The sequence below is a fragment of the Dipteris shenzhenensis genome, chromosome 21 (assembly GCF_047967505.1).
Source record: "Dipteris shenzhenensis isolate YYH24624 ecotype China chromosome 21, Dip_SZ_1.0, whole genome shotgun sequence".
NCBI lineage: Eukaryota > Viridiplantae > Streptophyta > Polypodiopsida > Gleicheniales > Dipteridaceae > Dipteris > Dipteris shenzhenensis.
This window is the reverse complement of record NC_141616.1, coordinates 39,911,418-39,932,867: the sequence shown is the minus strand read 5'-3', so window position 1 is coordinate 39,932,867 and position 21,450 is coordinate 39,911,418.

Below are 21,450 nucleotides of genomic sequence, written 5' to 3'. Positions count from 1 at the left end.
ATTTGTCTACTCTATTTATAATATCCCCCTCACCTTAACCCTTGATTTCATCCTGCTCTATGTTTCCCTCATTTTCTTTTTTATTGCTAACTATTCTTATTCCCATTTCCCACTTCTACAGTCCCCTAGCTTCTCTTTTTCCCTGGCTAACCATTCTTACCCCTAACTTGTACAACCTTACCTTGTCTCTTTACCTAACCTATCTTACACCTAAACCCCATGACCTTTACCCCTTCCTTATCTTTAAGCTACATGGCGTTATTGCGTGCATGCAAAGAGAAATCAAGCTACTTACCTAACAACCCTCTCATACCACTGCCCACGACCTTGCATGCATGCAAAGAAAAATCAAGCTACTTACCTAACAACCCTCTCATTATTTATTTATTCTCTTCTTCTTTGATGAATTTCACGACTTGGCCACCTCAGTTTTGCATTCCTCATGTTGGCTTCCCATATTGGTGCAGTCTTCTCTTCTTCTCTACTCTGAGTAGGCTGCTTGGCATGTAGCTCTTTGTGCTTTTGTGAAGCTCTGGTTGACCGCTTCTACCCTGCTCCCTCTTTTCTTCCTGCTGTCCTTTCCCCGTTGCGAATTGTTTCTCCTCACAACCCTTCACTGCTTGGTAAGCTTCCTTCTCCCTTCTTCTATGTATCCCGTTGTGCAATAGAAGCCGTGTTTGTCATGATAGTCGACCACTTCCTCATTATTGCATACTTTATCTCGCCTTGCTTTGTTTTATCTCAGAAATCCTTGGGCTGGCTGCGCTCTTCTCGAGTCATTGACTGCTCTCAATTGCGCGAACGACTTCCTTTCAACCCGTTTTGAGTTGGTTGTGTTGGCTATGCACTGCTTATTTAAACACGACATGTTGATTGCTTGCATGCGAACACTTGTGGTTTTTCTTTCTGTTAATAAGTGTTGCACGAGAAGCTCTGTGTGCTCAGGTGCTTTATCTCCTCGTGTTGTACGTGATTCCATCTCCTTGTGAACCCCCTTTAACTATTTCATGGTCTCCCACTTCCATATGGCTCAAGCTCACAACCTCACAATTGTTTAGTCTTTGGTAGTGTTTTGGATCCCTCATCCCGTTGGTCATTCTAGATCCATAGAGAAGCACGCAGAAGGGATGGGCTCCATCGCAATAGACACAATTCCCTTCCTCATCACCTCCAAGCGTACTCCGTGTGGTCTTATTTCACTTTCTTTTGATTTCGGGCTTCATAGTACCAGGCCTATTTGAAGAGCTTGATTGTGTCTTTTGTGTAGTTATGCTCTCCCGTTTTCTTTATACAAACTAACATTTACTTAACTTTTTCTAACTTTTTTAGTTTAACTTACTTATTTAATAATGATTCATTTCTCCCTTAATTAATGGGCATTTTTAAACCTTGTTTGCAATTTTATAGACGTCTTCTTTTTCCTTTACTTTAAAATTAAAGGGATATATATATATATGTATATATATGTATATGTATATATATATATATATATATATATATGTATACATATATATATGTATATATATATGTATATATGTATATATATATGTATGTATGTATGTGTGTATGTATAACTATATTATTATGGTTTGGTATACTCACCTTTTAAAAAAAAACTAGGTTCATACATTCATTTTTATAATTGGTTTGTTATATTTTATTGTGTCTTGTTACAAATTTTTATTCACCTTTTTAGTCATTTTATGTTTACCTTCTCTCTGATTATTTATAATTAACTGTCTCTAATTTCTTTTATTTCATAAGCTATTTCTTTATGTATTTTCAAGTTGGTTATAAGCACATGTACATTCATCATTTTTTAAGTTTTGTAATTGGGTATATGTTTAAGTCCTAATTTTAAACATTTCATGTTTACATTATACTAACCTCTTTTGTCTCCTAATGGGTTTTCCCCACCCTTATAACCCCTTGGAGCTTCATTGTATTCATTAATTTGCCTTATTCCCTTAGTAAATTAATTAATTCTTGCAATTAAATGTATTTCTTAAATGTCCCTTTATTCAGGGTGTGGAGTACCCCCTTTCTTACATTTTCCTGTATTAAGGTTGTGGATAACTCCCTTTAATTGATTTTCTCAGAAAAATGATGGGTGTTGACTACCCCCATATGTAGTCCCTTGATTATCTACGATTATTTAATTAATTGGTTACTGAAGTTTGAGCATGTTTTCAAAAGGTTTGGAACTACATACCCTTGTATGAAGTTTTTACACCTTTGTTAATATAAAATTTCCTACTCTAGAATCTAGATGGTTGTGCTTGTTCCTAGGTAAGCAATAACAAGCCAGGGAACACATGCATTACCTGTCTACCCAAATCAAGCTTTATTGTTCTAACATATGGTTTGTTTGGATGGTGGCAGATAAGTGGACCTTGACCTTGGAACCTGGACTACCTGATGGATTCGACACCCTTTTCCAATCTTGTGTTCCTATTTCAAAATCAATATGATCATAAATTCTCAATTTTGTTAGAATTTTTGCAAACTCTCAATTTTTTGCAATTCACAACTTCGATGTCGTAAATATATTTTTGTACTTGTCTCATATATAACTTTTTATCCAATTGGTGGAATTAATTGTATGGATCATTTATTAATGGGACTATTAAATCTAAACACACACATGCACACATGGAAGAGGTGATCGTGTGTACACACACACACACACACAGATGGGAGAGGGGGGGTGATATAATATGTGGCATGGTTATTATATGATGTATGGAAGATTAAATATGAGAATTTCCAATTCAAAGGAAAAGCATAAAAAACAACCCCAAAAGAATCAAACGTGCTTAACACAATTCCCTAGGTTCCCCTCCACATGACGTGGTTAGTCTCTATTGAGTTTCAATGAGTACATATATTTATGGGTATTTGAGCTTCAAAATTTTATAACCGATTGCTCATTTGTTAAAAGAAATATTAATCTATCTTGGATTGCTAAGAAAATTCAAAAGAGGATGGAATTGTTAGCTTTTCTTGAGTGAAAGGAGAAGGAGAAGAAGTGTTTCTTTCCATCACAATAGATAGCTTGCAAGCTTTGTCAGAAGAAACATGTTTGACACACTCCCTTAGGTTCCCCTCCACATCACGTGGTTATTCTCCATTGAGTTTCAATGAGTACATATACTTCTGGGTATTTGAGCTTCAAAATTTATAACCCATTTCTTATTTGTCAAAGGAAAGAGAACAACAAGTGGAGGATATCAGCTACAAGAAGCTAGACAAAGTTACAAGGTGGGATAAAAGTTCCCTCCCCTTTGAGGACCACATCTTAGAGAATGTTAGCGACAACTACTCCAAGTTCGATCAAATTTGCATTGCCAGGGGAGATGTCTTGAAAATGACTTTCACCACACCTTAGGGGCACTTTTTCTTGGGGACACTTTTTCTTTCAAAATCATGCCATAAATGCCTCAAGGACATTCCAATGCTTCGCGAGGATGGTTTTCCCTCTCTACCTTGGAAGATTCCTCCTAGCCAAGTCTTTAAGGTTGGGAAAATGGAGTTGCTTAATTCTGGTGTGTGCCATTTGAAGTTTGTGCTCTCCAAAAGTGTTGGCATATTGCTAGTGTTTAATTCCTCCAAGGTATTTAAGCATTTGAAATGTATTCTTTATATGAAACTTTGAATGTTTAAGTATAAGAGCAAGTTTTTTTCCCCCAACTCACATCCACATTCACATGGCTTTGCGAGTATATGGAGTTGTGTGACGTAGAACATACTACATTTCCTTCTCTATAAGCTTTCATATGCCGACATACTCACACGTAAAACACGCTAGTGTTGATATGCCTACATTTCCTTCTCATGTGTCGTTCTAGCCATTTTATTGTTTACATCTCTCTCTCTCTCTCTCTCAATAATAATAATAATTTATGGATAGAAAATAAGGTTGAAAAAGCAAAGAGTGTATTGGGAAACTGATGACAGCTGACGGACCGCCGACTCCGTTTTGAAGAACCAAAGCGGCTTCTTGGTGCTGCTTCTTGTTGGTCGTGAGCGGATGAGGATGCATCGATGGATGAATGAATGAATCCATGACCGATTTCTGCGCTCATCGATTCCTTGGCTTTTCTGCTTTACGGATCCCGCATCATCAGACTCTGGATCTTCGACTTGTATCAGACGCTATCCTCAACTCTCCTCTTTGCTTCCCTCTCTTCCTTCCCCGCGATGGCTGGCATCGCCTACACTTCCAAAGCCGCTGTTTGGTTCATTCTCATTATCTCCTTCCCTTTCCTCGTTCTCCCCGCTTTCTTTTTCTTGGTTTTCCTGGCCGTCACTTGCCTCTCCGGTCTGGGCTTTCTCTGTGTCCTGCGCTACGCCCTTCGCCTTTGGAATCCGAGGATCGAAGAAGTAATGCGGGAAAGGGCCCTGAGGAAGTTCCGGAAGGAGCTCAAGCAAGCGAACCTCAGCCCAAACGGAAAGGATCAAAGCTTGTGGGACGACGGATGGCTGAGCTGGGCGAGAGCAGGAGCCGAAGGATTGAGGCAACTGAGAGTGCACCAATATTTGGAAGATCAGCTGAAGAACGTGGGCGTTTTCGAGGAGGGCACAGATCATTCGATTGCGTGCGCGTCGGAAGGAGGTAGAAGCGAGGAGGATGACCGGTACTTTACAAAGGAGGCCCCAGGAACGGAGATGTTGAGAGACATGGCATCGTCGGAGGACGAAGATGATGCGCTTATCTATGGCAACATCTACGGACGGGTTGCTTCAAGCTGATAAAATGCAACTGCGTTCGTTTGCAGCTCACCACGATCATCCAGTCTTGCAAAAGCCAATTCATCGTCTCTGACTCCTTGTGTTTCCCGTGCTGCAACAACTCAATCGATTTGTCCTCCGGTTTGAAGATGGTGGTAGTATTCGAACATTCAACCGATTCCTCCTATTCAAACAGCACTTGCATGTCGTGGAGATGGTTCTGATTTTGGGCCTCAGTTCTGTAGCTCCCTGTTTGAGCTTCTTCTCTCACAAAGTACTATTGCTGGCTAATCTGACGCCGTCTCTACCTTAAAGGCAATCAATGACTTCTCTGGTTTTTAGGAGGTCGGAACTGCAAATAGCAATTGTAAGCTTTGGAAATCTGGTGGTTGTTCTGATTGTGGCCTTCATTTCTGTGCCAGATCTCTCCAATATGACAGAAAATGCCAGAGCTTTGGGGCCTTCACTCCCCTGACAGTTAAGGCTTGTGGGTACATACTACAAACAGCAACGTCAGTGTTTGGCTCCGCTCATAATCTATCGTCATCTGAACCCACTTCTCGCCAGCAATTGTAGTGATGGCTTAGGTTGAGAGCTTATTTCTTCCTTCTGTAAGAAATGGGGATGCCAGTTTTCTGTATCTGTGCGTCTCTATTTTATTGTTTTGTTCTGCGGTTGGAAGTCTGATAATCCATGGTCTTTTCCTTGCGCGGAAAAAGCATGCCAGAGCAGTCCATTCCTTTAGCCAGATAGTCTTGATCTGAAGTTTGAACCATGGTTGGCTGCAACGCCATTTTTTCTAATGCTTACATTTCTTAGCCCAAAAATCCTTGTAAGTGGGAGCAAGTCTTTCTTCCAGCAGTGCTGTTGACAGTTGCAGTCTCCTCATCTTAGCTTTTCGAGAAAGCAAGAACCCTGCTTGCTGCAAGTCTTTCTGATAGTCACTGGGAGGTAGGGAGATGACAACAGGATGGAAGCTTTACAAAATTACGTGTGGCCAGGACCTAGTTATGGACTTTGGAGCTTGAAATTCAGTTCGGCAAACATTTTAAAAAAAATGCAAAAATTATTTGACAACTCTTTTGTCTTCGAAAATTGAGGAGAGCCAAGTAATTGGTTCTCATCCAAAACAACACAAGCCTTAGACTATATTTGTTGAGTGAGGTAGGAAGGTTTAGAGCACACTCGTTGTTATCTTGTCACACTCTAGAAATAATAATGAAGCACATTCGAAAACAAATTGGTAGTAATTTTCATATTTTTGACCCTTTTAGTCTTTACTAGAAGATGTACCGAGCTCAATATGTAGTCATTTTGCAAAATGGTGTCAGAATAGATCCTCATTGACTCATTGACTAATTTTGTATTATGAAGTCATGACTTTTGGATCACATATCTTTTGGAAACAACTTATGCAATTTTGGATAAACTTACATTGGCTATTTGGGGGTGACTTGTGCAAGTTTGCAACTTCAAATGCTAAAGGCTATGTAGGTGTGTCAATTGTGTATCGAAGGAGACCCTTTCTCAACTTACCAAAATTTGTGGAGTCAAGGTCTTGAAGTACTGTAGGAGAATGAGGGTTGCTAGGTATGGACCACCTACATTGCCAAAATTTTAGTTTCTTTTGTGGAAAGCATTGTTACTTTCTCTTTGTGCAAAGCTCTCGAGATTCCTTAAGGTGGATTTGCATTGCATCCTCTATAGGGGTAACTCAGAAACCTTCACCCATGTCTTTTGGTCATGCTCAATGGTAAGGAGGAGTGCAAGGCTTTGACATAATCTTTTGTCATATTTGTTGGGAATGTTGTTGGGGTCCTCTCATCATTAGCATATGTATGGCAACTAATAAGGGTTCAGATGTTGTATTGCATATGGTCATGCATAGGAAACTAGTGGCGGTATTAGGCAAATTAGAGAAATGGCTTCTTAGAGGTTGAGTGCAGTAGTTGAGGATTTGAAGTGAGGTCTAGGTCTTCACTTTGAAACCATTTGCCCCTGCTATTGGTCATCTCTCTCTCTCTATATATATATGTGTGTGTGTGTGTGTGTGTGTGTGTGTGTAACTCTTGATGCAATCCCACAAGAACCTACCCTTGATTCCAGTATAAAGAAAGCCACTAGCCCAGCAAGTATCATGATACCACGTGTGTTACTCAAGGAGAAAGTCAACAAAGCCATCGCGGGAGCAACACAAGAACCCACCCCTAAGAGTGGGGAAGTTACACAAGAACCTCCCTCAAAGCCTATGCAACAATTGTTAGAAGTCGCCATGCCAAGGGACGCACCTACAGTGTCGACCGACCCTATTGCCAGTGCTGCCAGGTTGAAAGCCGTAGTACCACAAGAACCTACCTCCACAAAGGGTGCATCCACACAAAAAATTGTGTGCTTCATTTCCAAGAATGACTGTCAATGACAACGTGGTAGTGTTGATCCACCACTGACAACAAAGTCATACCAAATTGGCACCCCAGTGCCTTTGCCAGCTATCCCTCCAGATTGGTGCCATACTCCCAACCTGTCAGCAGTGCCAGACTTGCAAGCCTCCAACTCGGCGCCTTAGCCATCCCACCGTATCCTTGCCATACTAATACCCCACCGGATCGTCACCATACTACTATCCCGTTGGATCGTTGCTATTTTTTTTATTCCTCCAGGTCAGTGCCATAACGCTATTCCCCCGGTCGGTGGGATACTAAAAACTATAAAAGGACCCCCTATCCCCCCGGATCATCACCTTAGCAGAAACATCAAAACTTTATCAGTTTGCCAAAATTTCTTCAGCTTCCTCCAATCTTTCCCATTGCCCACCAGCCTCCAAATCAGCCATTGAATATCCTTTTACTCCTCTACTGGCTTGTTCATTACCCGCTTGCCTTCTTTCTTCTTGAAGGATCTCGATGACAAATTCTTTGAATTTGAGAGAGAATTCAGCCTACACCCCCAGGATCCATTACTTGCCAATCTGCTAACTATTGATTCATCCGAGTCCTAGAGCACCCCCTCGATATCAATCCGGATGCATTCCGACATCCCTACAACCGAGCTCCAAACCAAAGAAGAGATCGGTACTCAACAAACTACGCAAGAGCCAATAGTAGTGGCCTCTACCTTGCCTTCTCGATCGTCCAAGAAGCACACACCAATACCAGATCAGGGAGGGTACAATGTCATCAGGACACTAGCTCACTCTCCACTCGGTGAGGCCTAGCTCTAGCAATTAAGCGGCTATGCCACCCACTCCAAGTTCATGTATGAGGGTTGAGATTATACCCTCTATTACCATAATGCAGCGGCCTACCAAGCTCTCAAGGATCTAAAGATGCAAGCCTCATTGGTAATGATAGGCTTAAAGCTAGAAGCAGACCGACTACCCTACCACCTCAACATGAAGTTGCCTGGAGAGTTCATAAGCAAGTACAACATGAATACGAATGGGTGCATACTCCGAGACGTGGTAGGAACCCCCCCCACAGCCACCACCTCAATGTGGATCTAGTATGAGAAGCCTTTGGTTTATCGGTGGTCAGGGACAAGTATACACACAAAAAGAGGCTAGACAAGCCCCTTGGCTAGACTTGCAATTACGACAAAGAAAAGCAAGGGCAGAATCAACTTCTCTGAGCTCACGGTTCCTGATTTCGCAAGAGTGCTTCAGTTAGTGACACAAGTAAGCATATGGACCACCACCAGGTTATAGTGCCAAATATACTTGCCAGGCTAGCAGAACCACAAATCACTAATTGGGCAGATTATTTATGCGCACAGATGAGGGAGTACTTGAAGACACGTGGAAATGTCTTGGGCAACCCAATGCTCTATATGCCAATCATATACCATATGCTAGAATAGCAGCCACGGATCAGATTTGGGCTAGCCAATAAAGAGGCTACAGGGGAGATTCAAGTAGAAGAAGAGCCAACGGTGTCTAATCCCAAGAGGCTCAAGCTTAGCATGGGTGCAACCTCATCAAGCCACCCTAACCAATAGCCACTCAAAGGCCAAGCAAGAGAACAGTACGAAGACTGCCAAGCGCGGGAATTTTTGGACAAACAAAGATGTCTTGAGGCTTCCAACCGCCAATCAAAAGGCAAGAAGACAGTTCAGGCCCCCATTGATGTGGAAATGTTCCAAGAGGAAAATACAATTGTTATTGGCCTTCACCCTATGAGAGAATCAGTTCCTCCAACCTCGTTCGTCCCCCAAGCTACTGCCACTGCTCCCATACATGCCCAGGAGCAATCTTCCTTCGTCACCAACACCTCTTTCTCTCCCTAGTTGGGGCTTACAGAGGCCCTACAATTTTGCAGTGCACTAGAGTACCGAGCACCTGTTGGTGATTACAGCATGATGTTTGCATAGCAATTGTCAAGGGCAGACAATGTGGAGCTCCAACTCCTTGATGCCATGGTCTAGCTCCCTCAGGAACTTTGTACCATTTTGCAGCAAATGCAGGAGGACACTAACTAGCTGTCCTCCTCTCTACTACAGGCTCAAGTCAAGGCACATGAGAGCCACAAGCTCATGATTGCCGTGCAAGCCATCGGGCACACCGCCTTGGACAGAGCAAAAGAATACAAGTCCAAGGTCGAGGACCTGGAGGTGACCATCACAAAGCTCAAGGATGACCTCTCCATGAGTGAGTCACCAGTTAAAAAAATCATGGACTAGTTGGACAAAGCAGAAGTTGGCCTTAGAATAGTAAAGGAGTGATTTGAATAAGCCAAGGAGAAGTACGCAAGGCACTAGGAGGGTTTTTATCACCAAATCCAAACACTCCAAGACCACCTCCCTTACCATCACCTTGTAGAATGAGAATGAGCACCTTCGATCAGTGGAGTGAACACTAGAAGACAGGGAGCAACAAGAGTTCAACATGTACTGGGAGGTCTCTACACAACTCGCCACTTATACACTCTCCCCATGTTCAATCCTCCAAACCCTCCAAATGCACTTACACTTCGCGCACAAAATCTCATTTTTCACATCAATCTCATTGCCCCGCACCCAATGCACTCCCTACCATCCTTTGCTGAAACATCGATCACTGTTGCCCCATCATAGCTATGTCATACTTTTGTCTAGATCTCTAGCCCGCCCCTCCAACCTTCACACTCTAGCTACCCATCCCATTCTTTTGAACTTCTAGGCTAGGTGTAGAATAATCACTACAGTCCACTAATTTTTCAAAGGACAATGACATGATGCAGCTAGCCAAACTTGAAGAACTGTGCCCATGGGTATGTATGCCCAAAAACATTTAAGCTGACATTGACTTGATGCAAACCTATGGCCGTGCCTTGGTAGTCCAAGCTCAAATGTATTTAGCTACATATCACTCCACAACCTACCACCCCCTCAAAATCATTATTATGTTAACCAAGGTGCTACAGGCTCTCCAAGACTCACAAGAGTCCCTGGTTAGCAATTTTGAAACAATTCATGTGGCATCCCAAAGTTGTCACCAAGGAGGATGGTCAAAAAGGCATCTCAATCTTCAACACCACTGCCCCACCCACTAATATTCCTACTCCCAATCCCACAAACCCCACAAATCCCACAAATCCTCCTCAACCACCCATCAATCCCATCCTGCCTCCCCTTCTCCACACAAATCAGCCTGAATACTCCTCCCATGCATCCAACACTAGCATCGCATAGCACAAGACCTCCCAGTCCATGTCCTCCAACACTCCTGTTGACCTATCTAACAAAGCTCTCAATATCTTGCTGTGGACAACCATTCTAGTTGATAGGCTGATGGACTTTTCGACTGCAAGACAGGAAGAGGAGGAACCCATGATGCCAAATGTTGATGATGATGTTCCTTCAGCTCTGCCCTCATCCCCGCTAGAAGACGTACACTAGTGGACCTTTAGCCCTTCCAAGAGTTACAAGATAACGCGCTAATGCATCATTGGAAGGCTCAGCTCGAAGGTTGGAATTCAACACCTTCATCATCCAGTCCTTCAATGACTGGAGGCCGGCCAACCCCAAGCACGCATGTGATGGCTATAGTTTAGCTCCTAACATGCCGGTCCCCATCAACGACGTGGATGCATGTCTCCAACCCCGTTGGTGCATCCCATTTTTGAAGAAGGAACAATTTTGGTACCATAATGCACCGCCTGAGCAGCAAATCCATCCCCTCTACATGCCCATGGAATGACGGTGGACTTGGGCCCAATTCAAAGAGCTGCAAAAGAAGGATCTGAATATTACATACAATTTCTCTAAGTATAACTTCCCCAAGGAGATGACACAAGAAGCATTTTTCTTTTGCCTTCAGTCATTCAACGATACCTATAGCTACGTACTTGACCACACGGTGGTAGCCACAGTGCACTTTAATTGCCTTATCCTCCTGTTGCTTCGAGATCTCCTCCCCCACAGTTGTCCAATCGATGATGACAAACTTCGCAATCTCAACAATTAGATTGTCTTTGACCCTGACATCGGCCCCTCTTAATTCCAAGACCTCAGTCTATACCTTCGCATCAAAAATCTACATGGCCATCACATTCGGACGTTCGATAACATGCATGCCACCCACTTCTGGAAGTACTGGTCTAATTTCACAAGGATCACCCCACATCAATTGGACCGCTACCCCAGCAATAGGAAGGGGGCATGTTAATAGCAACAGCCATTGAGCATGTTAACGGCAGATCTGGCCCATCCAAAGCTTACGAGTTTTGAGGCACAAATGGCTCAGTTTCAAAGTAGTTGTCAGGATCACCCAAATTGGCAAGGATAAAACAAGAGCCAATTGGATCACGTATATGGATAACACAAGAGCCATTTGGATACAAAGGGAAGAGAATTAGCATATGCCTTAGTGCCATATGGGCCTGAGTGGTTGTAACAAGAGAGAGAGAGAGAGAGAGAGAGAGAGAGAGAGAGAGAGAGAGAGAGAGAGAGAGAGAGAGAGAGAGAGAGAGAGAGAGAGAGAAGGAGTAGGGTTGGCCCTCCCTTCAAAAGGTGACTTGTATAAAAGGCCAAGTGGTTGACTTTGGAATTCATTATGTATTTGCAACAATTGGAATACAAGATCTCATTCTCAACTCTTGTTCATGAGAATGGTTGCTTGCTTTCTTGGTGTGTTGCCTTCTGATTGCCACTCATCCCCTTACACTTCCCCTCTACTCTCACACTCCCTCCCCTCTCTTCCCTTTCCCTCTCCCTCCCTCCCTCCCTCTTCCTCTCATGGGATCACTTGTACACATGCTGGTAGGCACTTGCGTGACACAAGTGTAGGCTTTTGCATCTCAAGGCTCCCGCAAGGAGTAGCTTGGGAGTGGAGACTCTGATGGCATCCCTCCAAGAGCCCCCATGACATGTGTGTTACCGCAGGATTACACAATTACATTTGGTGTGGATGCTTGTGGGCACCTACTCATTGGGTGCTAAGGTTAGCATTGGTTTGGCATTTGACATTCCTCGTAGTACACATTTTGAAAAGCCCTCACTTGACAATCCTTACATTGCACATTTTACAAAAAAAAAAGAGGACATTTTGGTAGTCCTTGCATCACACATTTTGAAAAAGCCCACACTTCCTTTCTTAAACCCAAACTTTCTTTTTTCTTATTGCTTGGAGCAACAATGCCTACAAATGCTCTATGAGCTCATGGAGCACCCATGTGCATGCAAGTGCTCCATGAGCTCACAAATGAGTACGAGATGGTGAATATCAAGACAGGATTTAATAGCATGTGTTGACTAGATGAAGTACATCTTGCACGGTTAATGTTCTCTAAATTCGTTTTCAAATTGATGCTGTGTAGCATTTTCCATAAGTATGCCTCCTAAAAAGCTAATCAAGTTGCTTAAGGTCGGTGATTATTTTACATTGATTGTTTCCTAAATGTAAATAGGTTGACTGATGTAATATTTTGATTGGTTGTGTAGGACATGGCATGCTGCATAGATTTGGGTCAGAGAGCATTACCAAGTAATAGAGGAGACAACTTGATTGATCTCATAGTAGCTTGCTTTTTCATTCTTGGTTATTAGATCCCTTGTATTGCTTGGGCTGTTTGTTTTGCGCCATTATGAAGAGCTAAAATGATTTCCATGGCCTTAAAGGTCACCAAAGATAATGGAGCCAACTTCTCTACGATTATATTCACCAAGATAGCATGCCAATAGTGTGGTCAGGTAAAGGAACCAAAAGACATGTTGCCTTATCTTTGGTGCTATGGGGCGATTACAAAACCTAAGAAATTAGGACAACCACAAACAGCGAGCAAGATGATGCCCCTAGTATTGTCTCCAACTATGCCACCATGAACCACACCATTAACAAGACCGAAAAGAGCACCACCAACTATAATAGAACCCTTACCAGAAGTGCCGCCAACAACTAATACAACAGGAACCAAAGCAGTGGAAGAAATGTTCATAGAAACACAAACTGATACTTGAGGGATTAAACAAGTAGAAGGAATGCTAAAAGAAACACCAACTTAACTATACACAACAAGAATATTCTCAAAAACACCACCGCCCAAAATACTTCCACCAACACCAGTAGAAAACATAGTAGCAACATCAAAGGAAACACCACCATCATCATTCGTAACAACATGACCAGCACTAGAACCCTCATTTCCACCTCTACTAACAAACCCACCAGACCCTAGAAGATCTTCGCACCCCCTACAAACCACATCCTCAAGCTTGCTACAATAAAGTGCATAATCTTTTGGAAAACCTCATTATAATTCCTTTCAAAACCACGTTCATCAAAAGGATTAGCAGCTAATTCAAGAGCAGTACTTATGCTAACAGACTCCATCCTATCATACTTCTTCAAGCTGTTAAGCCTCTTGTGACTTGGAACTCCCATAGCAACACAAACCATACATATTCCCAACCCAGTAGCAAGCGTCGCACATAAGCTTTGATAGCTAAAATTCCCAGAGAAACCAACTGACTCCATCATTGTCTTTACAAACTTGCTCAAAACCCTTTAAACTCAAATACTTACGATTATACCAAACTTGAAACAAACAACAATCAACAAACATAAGAACACAAAACACAAAATATTGCCACTGTTTGAGGATTATCAATACACTGCATGTAAACATGCATAGACCCATTGCAACCAGAAGAATCCTGGCATGTGTTTCTCCATCTAGTCATGAATACGAATAAGTCTGACTCATATATATGAACAAGAGGCCGCATGTCCACCTCAGAAAAATGAAGCAAACCCACCCTGTAATTCTTAGATAACCTCTGATTAAACCTGCCCACAAAATATAATGAAACAAAAACACACATAGTACATAGATAAAGAAATCTGAAAGAAACAAGAACCTACTTGGGGAAATCCCCCATTGCATCAATGCCACAAAGGAACACCCTGAAGAATATAATAGAGCTCTTTGTGCCATTGCATCAATGCCACAAAGGAACACCTCAAAGAATATAATAGAGCTCTTTGCCATCGCGAATACAAAAACAAGCAAGACAATAGTAGGCAGACCTTTGTCGTAAACCCCGAGGGTGATATATATTGTAGTCGATATAATACAAAGACTCTTTGGTCAATATAATCCAAAGACTCTTCTTGATCAAAAATCCTACAGAATCAACTTTCCTACGAGGCATGTTAGCTTCTTCCTCCACCAAACAATTCACAGCCATCATGATGTGAAGACAAGATTCTTGCGTATGTCAAATAGTATCTCAACACCACCAATAGGCGCAATCCTCAGTCTTTGTTTCCTCGCAATTATTATATCCGAAAGCATGAAACATTGCCATCAAAGATTCGACAGGAGACAACTCCCCATTTTCAAAACCTACATGAAGAACTACTCTAACATCCCTGTGCACTTCAAAGATCTGTCTTCTAAAACGATACTCAAATCAAGGCCATAGAGTTTCTACCAAGAATTAAGGTAGTTACGATCATGTTTAGCTCCAAAAAGTGGAGACAACTCAGCAAGGTAAATTTCTAGAAAAGGAACATCACGACTAATCCCAAATGAACTCGAAAGCATCACCATTTTACGGGGACAACCATCACTGACACATCAGAGCCTATAACATCACTAGCAAGAGCAGATCCACCTGACCTAGGACTTGCAAGAGACTCCAAAAAGCTACCACTAGGATCAAAACACACAGAATCACCTTCCACACGCACCTCACCATAAGAAATGACCCGACACTCCTTAGGAACACCACCAGTAGCATCTTCCACAACTAGTTCATTACTAGACACCTCACAACACTCATAAGAAGCACCAAGCCCAAAAGATGGACCCTCAAAACCTTCAACTAGCTCCATAACCGACTACCTCCAACAACACAGAAGCTTCTCAAATAAAACCCATAATGAAAACAAGTAATCATCCCAACAATCCTCAAATAAAACTCCACGTGACTCGCTCACCACAATTTCCACTAGAATGTGAACAACCTCCAAAACCTCTCGAAAACAAGCTCCCTTGACTATGACGACAACTAGTATGAACATACAAGTATAACAAGTTGCCAATAGACATGCAAAGGACACAGTGTAAACAACCACTCATGCCAAAGACAACCACTCATGCCAAGGACATGGTGTAAACAACCACTCATGCCAAAGACACCTAGACATTCGAAATTAAAACCACTCTACTGACCCGTGGAGCTAGATACCATCATCACAGACCACGACCGCCAGCAACCACCATGCAAGCACAAACTCCACCACACAAACGACAACAACCACCACCAATAACTACCATGCAAGCGCAACCTCCACCATGTGTATGATGTCATGTGTCAAATCTGGCTCCCACCTAACCTTGACTGTCAAGAAAGGCCATGGAAGGCCTTTCCCAGAAGGACTCTGACAACAATCGATGGTCGTTGCAATCCCATCGGATTCCTCGTGAGAAAGGCCTCCCTGTAGCCCTTCTCTACCCCATCCAAGCACCAACAACTCATTCATAGCTTGCAAAAGATTTCCCACTGAGCTTCCTACTCCGGCCTTTTGCTCACACAACCCATGGTGGACACCATGTTTCCCTCTCTCGAGTAGCGCTTCACCATTTTTTTCATTTGGGAAGCTCTCAACCAAGCTACCCTCCTCGCATACTGCTATACATTTTCTATGACCATGTCATTGGTGCTAGGAGCTCTCGGCTCATCAATGCTCTACCTCACCTTGAAATTGTATTTACTTTCAAAAAAATTATTAGCATTGGCGTCATTGCGACGGATACTGCCCTCGCACTCATGTTGTGGCTATGATGCATCGTGCTTACTTGGTCGAACACCTTGTATGCCAAGGTTTTTGGCCAAAGGGACATTCATACTTGCGATCTAATCACCTAGTTCAAAAGGTCGACCATCCTCAAATGTGTGGTGCAACCTTGCAATTCATGTTGAATTGTACAACGCACCACAAAGTGATACACTAGCTTATCTTAAACATCGTCAACATACACTATTCTATACATGCGGGTTTTTGTTGCCCATCAGAATTCAAAATTGCAATCTGCTTGCTTCCTATACTATTCATAGTCTTTACGATGATGCTTAAAGTTTGTACACGGCTATTCTAATAGAGGGAACGTGTTCCTGCTTGATGTGTTATGTAGTCTTGCAATGGAATGAGCCTTTTCTTCATTTACTCTTCTTTGTCAATGTTCAAATCTCCCTAGAGTATGTGAAGTTGTAGCTTCTAACTTTGCCTACATGGGTGTTATGAAAAATTTCCACTCTACTTCAATGTGGGCTTTGCTTGTGGAATGTGTCCCAAATGTTTTATATGCCTTAAAAAATGTGTTGTTCTTCATTTAATAGAGCATGATTTGACAATCAATTTTTTTGTGGTTGGAGATGATTTCAAGTAAACAAAAAGCGCCTGGTATTATGGCCTTGGGTGGATTGGGTTGGCTATTTCAAAACAAGCTGAAGGTTTTGCGTGCACAATTTCATACCATAGCAAAGGATTAAAGCCAAATTTAAACTATGTCTATTGCTTGAGTGTGGTATATCTTGCTAAAAACAACGATGTGATGATGATTTCTTGCCCTTTTACTGAGGAAACAACGCATTATATTGATAGGAAGTTTTTTGATGCATAGGGACCAGAGAGAACCCTCATGAACATAACTCGAGGTCCTATAGCAGACAAGGATAAACTGATGAAGGCTCTAACAAAAGGCTATCTCGGAGGAGCTGGCTTGATGTTTATGAGAATGAACCCCTAGGTAACACTGTGTCACTGCTTTCCCATAGTGATCCTAGTCATTGCATTGTTAATCTACTGACAACATGAAGATTGATGCTCACAAAAAGGACTATGAAATGCTTGAGGTGAGGCTCTATTTTTTCTTGTCTATTGCTTATGAAAATTTCAATGAGCTAGTGACTAATAGAAGATTTGTTTTCATGTAAGTCAGTGATCCAGAAAGAGGAAGGGGAGGAGAAAAGCCAAATCCACCAACAAAATTTTATGCATTGTCCAAGTAGTAGAACCAAAGCATTCTTATTGGGAGGAGAAAACCGAACCACACTCAAGGTCAGTATAGGAAATACACCTTTTCAATTGGTGTACGGCCTTGAAGCTGTGGTCCCACTGGAATTTGTAATACCTAGTCTATGCATAGTAGTACAAGAACGTATGGGAGATCATGCATCGCTAAAAGAAAGACTCTACCAATTAGAGAAGTATACAGAGACCAAATTAGTTGCCTTATACAATACCAAAGTACATAAGGGCAAGCTCAAATTTCTAGGTAAAAAAAATGAATCCTATCGGAGCTGTGCTACTAGAAACACTGGATGGAGTCCAGTTCACAACAACAATAAATAGGAGCCGACTAAAGCACTACTACATCAACATGCAAGCCATCCTCGACAATAATGAAGATTTGGGGACCCCAAGTCCTCCATAGGCTAGGACTAGATTGTATCACGAGCACTCATTAGCATATTTACGCCTTCACACATATAAATAGATTCAATCGATATCAACCTAGGGCTCAAGGGTGATGACTGAGTCCTAGCAGCCCTATGATTCCCTTAGCAAACTAAGCATATAGGAGGAATGCCCACCTTACTACTCATGCATAGTGCACCCACATGTTTTGAGCACCACGAATAAATTGCACAAATAAAAGCCCCAAGAGATACTTGTTTTGATCCACACACACGGCACCCTCATCATAAAAAGAGTAAAATGCATTAGCCACTCACAAAGGAAATAGACACTCTTAGCACATGGCACTATATTGGCACTGTCAAACTGGGACCTGATTCATGTGTGCAATGACAAGGTGAAGACTGTTAGGATAATTGGGTCTCATCCTCATGAGGTTAGAGAGTAGTTAGGGCTTGAGAGTCCACATGGACCTCTTGCATGCAATCATCTACGTAGAAGGTGATTGCCTTGCTCTAGTACTCTGCAGGGCAGTCACCTCCAATTTGGTGATCTCAAGGGGGACGATGAGAGTCGTTCACCCTCCATGTTTTCTGTAGGGATGTCTGCCTCTTGGGTTCTTGACATAGCCAAGGTCAGCAAGGTTATGTACTGAAGAGGCGGAATCAACAGTCAGCGTGTAGAGGTTTATTAGTATTGATCAGGTCAGTTTTTTGTGGTTGTTGTGTGGGAAGCCTTTGTGGCAGAGTCTTTGTGACAAGAGCCTTTGTGGCTAGCAATATTGTAGTGAGCAACAAGCCCAGTAGGGATGCGCTCTTGCTGTTGATGAATAGAAGTATCTTGTGGTGTGATTTGTTGAATATCTCGATTGTCTTTCTTCTTCAAGTTTGAATTTTCATTGTGTGAATAATCAAAATAATTGCACTACATGCATCACTGATTTGAGTCAATATCCATCAAAGACAGTCCAATAAGATGGGAAAAAGACCTACAATGCCATCGACAAAGTGACACCATGCCAAATGGCCCAAGCCTCAACCTCAACAACCCTCCTCAAATCACCAACCCGCAGAAGGACACAGTCCAAAATCACCGACCCAGAGGTCAGTACCAAAACGACCATGGCTAGTGGTTCTGGATAGTGATACTGATGAGAAAATAAATGCAACATGCCAAGAAGGAATGCCATAGAACCAAAGGATCCTAGAGGCAAGAGAAATTGAGGTAGAGCAATCGACTATGCAGGATGCAGGTGCATAACACCTTGATGACCATACCGACAAAGAGCTAGCAATAGATGGATTAATAGAGCTTGTATGGCCATGAGTCTCAACGTTCGCCATGTCACCCGATGCTTACGACTTGTTGTAGTCAAAACGACTAGGTAGTCTTTTTGAGAAGCTAAAATCCTTCTTACCAACACCTACTATGACAGAATACATTTGTCAATTCATAACATCATATAAAAGCAGAGAGTTGGAGAAAGATAAGTACGGCACAATAACATATAAAGAAAAGCCCTTACAAATCTACCTCAGTAGATCCACTATGCAGGAGGCTTTCTCATCTCTAGAGGCACAAGAAGAATATCCAAAGAAACATTTGGATGCAAGATTCTCCGAAATTCACGATTTATTCCCACTGAACACAAAGTCACAAAGCGGGGGAATACACCATGATATGATTCTGGATCCCATATGCAAAGAGCCAACTAAGTTTTTGGCTGACATTTTCAATCAACAGGAGTGAGAAAAAACTATATGTCAGTAAAAACTCTTACACTCCTTGGTAGAGCAAAACTACAAGACTGGGCTCAACACATATCCTTGTTGCTAACCAATTATGTATCCACTACACATAATGGCAAAAACTACATTGCCCATCTATTGGCCATAATAATTGGGTTTGCAATAGAGCAAGAGGAAGACTCTACACCCCTCTCAACACAAGATATAGAGGACTTTGAAACATTGATTTTATCACCAAAATGGGAATTAGACCCTCCACATACTGTCACTGCAAATAACATGGATGGGCAACAATCCAAATAGATTCCAGAGAATGACAATGTGGAACTTTGCCAAAGAAAACTGCAACTCAGTTCAATCTTGCTCCCGCAACATGAGGACTCGAGCGTGGAAATTCAAGACGATACCATGCCACATAATGACTTTGCAAGAGAGCCAAATAGCATGCCTCTCCAAGAATCACAAGTCACCAATGTTGACGACTCCACGACTCTAGAGTCACAACCTCCAAATGTCTCTCGTGGCACCATACAACAGATTGTTTTTCAAGAAATAGATCAAAATTCCATATGGGCACACAGGAGTCAACTGTCTGTCCAATACAAGCAAGGCCATAGCACATTCTAGATCATACAACATCACAACCAATAGTTACAACAATGGTCTCAATTATTGCTACCATGGCGTTAGATGAGTAGGCAAGAGAAATGGAAAGACAGGTGCTCCCATCACTCTAAAACAAGTTGCAAAGTGCCGAGACGGAAATTATTAAGCTCAAGGAAAGCATGGAAGAACAAATGTAGCAACATATCCTTGCACAAAATGCTTTATCAAAAAGTAGAAAGATGTCCTACAAGCCACGATTTCTCTCCAAGAAAAACACCTACAGCTATCTGATGCCTTGAACCAAAAGGAAAAGGTCGAGTTATTCCTCTCCTATATGCAAGCCACTTGTGATGATATAAAAAAGGAAATGGTGCACTTAAGTGAAAGATTACTATACTTATAGAGGATCAGCTCCATGCCACATTAGACACAAACAATGAGTTGCAGAACAGCCTTAAAGAAGGTAAACGTCAAATTCAAGCACTAGAGAAGGAATGCACGGCATCAAGAGAGATACTTGTGCACACCAAAGTAGAACTGGACGCTCAAGAGCAAGAGATACTCCAACTCCGTGTGCTTAATGATCAATTTCTAGGGCATCCAAAAGCAACTCAACAATTCAATAGTCTAAAGCTTGCATACACTGCCACATTGGGTAAGTATAAAGACAAGTGCATGGAGTGGAAAATCAAAAGGCAATAATTTCCAAGTTGGAAATTCAACTACTAGGTCAAGACAATGATGATGCGGAGGGGTCAACACAAGATCTTTTGCTACAAGGCATCACTACATTCTACCAAGAGCTTGTTGCAGTCCTCCAGCAAGAGGATCACCTTAAAGGAAGGATATGCATACTGTAGAAACACTTGCAAATCAAAATGTTACATGCAATATCTGGTCTTGATTGGACCAGACCAGTAAGCACAAAGACTCTCTGAGATCTATGCCAGCATGTGGATCAAGACGAGAAGAATGTGTTACATCTCTCAGTGCATGCAAATCTCATATGGTTAAAGGCTGATGCAATACTACTATATGAATGCTTGATGGGAAGCCCCCCTCTTCGAGTAGTAGTTGCACTCCTATCCTTACTCCAACAATCACCAGCAACTTCCATGGGATATAACTCCCAAAAAAATCCAACATTAAAGCTGTCAATGCCTACCAAAAGCGACAAGGATCTACCGGAGGAATATGTGGTCTACTTTCAATCTAATCTCCCCTATCTTGCTACTCTCTATTCTGATCTACTCACATCCCTCCCTAACTCCAGTACTATCCTCCATACCTTTACAGAAATCCATGCTAACCCGTATTCCTTGCCATGCCTCTTTGCCCATGCTCCTCAACACTATCACCTAATCCAAGAATCTAACTCCTATCATCCAGTTACACCTAACTTTTTTCCAACACTTGACAATCCATCCCTGAGGATTATCAAGTTGCTAAATCAATTTGCACTACTCT